Raw genomic sequence first — 3,701 nt, forward strand, 5'->3', positions numbered from 1 at the left:
AAAAAATATGAGAAACTGAAAAAATGGAAATAAAGTGTTTGTAAATGGGGAGGGGAGGAGGGGCTGAAGGGAGGGCAGGGACAAGGGGAAAAATGAGAATCAAGACCTATTATGTAAAGGTACAGAATCCCAATGATGAATGTAATTGTATTGTATACCTAGATTGTACCAATAATTTCAATAAAAAGAAAAAAAATAAATAAAATTAAAAAAAACAGAAAACAATTCTCCATGTGACAGGAGCCCAGAAAAAAACAGGGGTAGCAATCTTATTTGCAGATAAAGTAAATTTCAAACCAAAACTGATTCTAGTATTATTGATGTAGGACAGTACTGTATCATACCTCTATGAATGTAAAATATCTTATACCTGCTGTATGATACATAGTAGGGACTGTGCTTTATCAGAGCTACATTTAATGATATTACTCTAGAATGTTCTCTTTCCAGATGATGATTAAGAGGCTAACAGAAAAAATGGTGCCAGGTACCACAGCAGCAACAGAACTTTACTGTTTTCTGGATATTATTCTTTTCTTTGTTTCTTTTTGTTTTGTTTTGTTTAATGGAATGTGCTGAATGTCTATAATTTTGTTCAGATGACTGCAGAACCTGGAAAAGCTGTTGCTGCTATCAATGCATAACATACTATTATTAGTCTTTTTATAAACTGAATTTTGGGAAACTAACGGTGCTGCCAATTTTGGAAAAAGTCACCCCAGTTTACTGTGTTGAGTTGGCATTGTACAGAAATGGACAGCCATATTGGTCTAGAAATGTTAATTTATTTTTTTTCCATGTATACAGGGGTAACACATCGTACTAAATATGTAAGGTCTTATCTACGTGAGTTTGATTACAGAAACTAATAAAGTATTCTCTAAATAATGAAAAAAAGAATAAGATAAGACTATAAGAGCGAGAAGCAATTTAAATATGTTCAGGGACCATTTTCATCTCCAGAACTAAGGATTATTTTAATGTAACATCACTGCCTTTTCTCTTTTACTTTCCTTTTTAGTTTTATTTTAGGATTCCCTATTTTGAATGTTCATACAGAGATTTCTTTAACTGAAATACCAAATAGTTTCTTTGGTGTGAAAAACTATAATAGTACACAGGATCCTAATGAGATAATTAATAATGTGAAATAGGAAGTAAAGGGCTAAAGGTGTAGGGAAAGTGGGAAGGGTGGGGGAAAAGTAATAAGGGAGAGGAAAAAAATATGAGAAACTGAAAAAATGGAAATAAAGTGTTTGTAAGTGGGGAGGGGATGAGGGGGTGAAGGGAGGGCAGGGGTAAGGGGAAAAAAATGAGAATCAAGACCTATTATGTAAAGGTACAGAATCCCAATGATGAATGTAACTGTATTGTATACCGAGATTGTACCAATAAACTCAATAAAACGGAAAAAAAATTAAAAAAACACATTTATTGGTACATTTTAGACATCCATAATGATAGCACTCATCACTGGGAATCTGTACCCATACATGACACTTCCCACCTCCTTTTCCCATTCCCCTCCCCAGGACAGATGCACATTTACACACATACAGGGAGACACACTGGCAAACTAGTAAGAGTTGTCGCCTCTAAGGAATGGAGCATAAGGGTGCCAGGGACAGGATGCACAGACCAACACAAAGACCAACCCAACTCCACCCAGACTGTGCTGAGCAGCAAATGGCAGTCTGTACAGCGACACACCAACAGGGATACATCATCTGGTGTATTCCTCACAAAAATATACAAACTAAAGCTAATCAGCTGGGTGTGCTGGTGCATGCTGGCAATCCCAGCACTTGGGAGGTGGAGGCTAGAAGTGCATTGAGAGTTGGAGACCAGCCTGTGCTACAGAGTGAGTTCAAGGCCAGCCTGCACTACACAGCAAGACCTTGTCTCAAAAAAAGAAAGAAAAAAATAACCCTAATCATAAGGAAATAGTCAGACAAATATAAATTGGGAGACATTCTGCAAAATGCCTGGCCTGGATTCTTTAACAATGCCATTGTCATGAAAAGACACACAAGGCATGAAGCGCACTGTATCAGATTAAAGGAGATCAAAAAATGTGACAACAGAATGCAATCTGTGATTGGATCCCAGGAACAATAAAAAAAAACCCAAAAAAGAAAAAGAAAAAAGAAAACCCTCCATAAAGATGTTCTTGGAGCCAGGCATGGTGGCGCACGCCTGTAATCCCAGCACTCAGGAGGCTGAGGCAGGAGGATCACTGTGAGTTTGAGATCAGCCTGGGCTACAAAGTGAGTTCCAGATCAGTCTCAACTACATAGTGAGACCATGTCTCAAAAAACAAAACAAAGACGTTCTTGGAATAACTGGAAAGATTGAAATACAGATTACATATTAAATAACAGAATTGTAGCAATGTCAAATCTCCTAAATATATGATTATGTGATATGTTATTGGGGAACGTGTATTAACATATGAGTAAAACACTAATATATGGTTATTTAGGAGAATATCCTTATTGTTAGAGACACTTGCTGAGCTATTAGTATCGAAATGTCATCATGTCTACAATTAACTCTCAAAAGGTAGGTGAAAGTAAATAAATATATATAAACACCAGAGCAATAGTGGGCACATAAAAGTAAGGCAAAAAGGCCAGCGTGGTGGTACACTCATATATTCCAGCTACTTGGGGTTGGGGAGGCAAGAGGATCCTAAGTTCAAAGCCCGCCTAGACAAATTAGTAAGATCCTTTCAAAATTAAAAAGATGTAGCTCAATGGTAGTGCATTCCTGGGTTCCGACCCCAGTAATGAAAAAAATGGCAAAATGATGAATCAAGTTGAAGGCTTTATAAATATTCAATATAAGTATTCAAGGTAGCCAGGGACTTAGCTCAGTGATTCTGCCATCTGCCTCACAAATGCAAGGACCCGGAGTTTGAGCCCCGGTACCAAAAAAAAAAAAAAAAAAAATTCAAGGTAGTACTCTTCTTACAACTCCTCTATACATGTGAAAATTTTCAAAGTAAATAGTTGGGAAGAAAAAACAACAAGGTACAAAATGTGTCCTTGTGAAGTGCAAAGCTTGTCCTAGACCTTGCATTCCAACTACAGCTTTATGTGTTAATGAAAAAGATAAACATGTAAACATGTCATCCAATAAGAGCAAATAATGTAAAGGCTAAACGAGATGAATTATTTTAAATATGCTATGCAATTTATAGGGTAAACAAATGAGCAAATGACAGGACACAAGGCGAATTTAGCATCACAATTTCACCTAACATAATTAATCTTTTCAGAGCCAAGTAGGCTGGATTTTCAGCACCTCTGGCTAACAAACCTAAACGACAACTACTCCCTAGTTGGCTGCACTTGGTTCATAACCACAAATCCAACCGCAGGTGAAATCTGTTACCAGTTACTTTTTCTAGGCTACCTCAGTTCCCAACTCTCAGTAACCGTTTTTAATTTCCTAAAAGGTTGTTTCGAAGTTCCTCTAAAACCAGGACTGCTTGATCCAAAAAATAACAAAAAGTACACAGCCAGGGCAGCGAGTCACGCCGCGAATGTTCAAAAAAAGAATTTCAGTCAGTGCAACGCTAAAAAAACAAAAAAGAAAAATCACAACTCTCGAACTCCTGCGTGTAACTCCGCACCACAGGCTCCCCAGCGCGCCCGGAGTTCCCAGTCGAGTTCCCAGCCGCGCCTGCGGCGCTGAGC

General features: G+C 37.9%; 1 protein-coding gene across 19 annotated transcripts in view; it reads right to left on the minus strand.

Annotated features, from left to right (window-relative positions):
* The window catches only part of Mok (MOK protein kinase), a 32,590-nt gene that overhangs the window by 28,351 nt on the left and 538 nt on the right, over positions 1-3,701 (minus strand). The gene's annotated exons all lie outside the window — the stretch shown is intronic.

This window comes from Fukomys damarensis, unplaced genomic scaffold (assembly GCF_012274545.1).
Source record: "Fukomys damarensis isolate Sample0158 unplaced genomic scaffold, DMR_v1.0_HiC HiC_scaffold_21, whole genome shotgun sequence".
In the NCBI taxonomy this organism is placed as follows: Eukaryota; Metazoa; Chordata; class Mammalia; order Rodentia; family Bathyergidae; genus Fukomys; species Fukomys damarensis.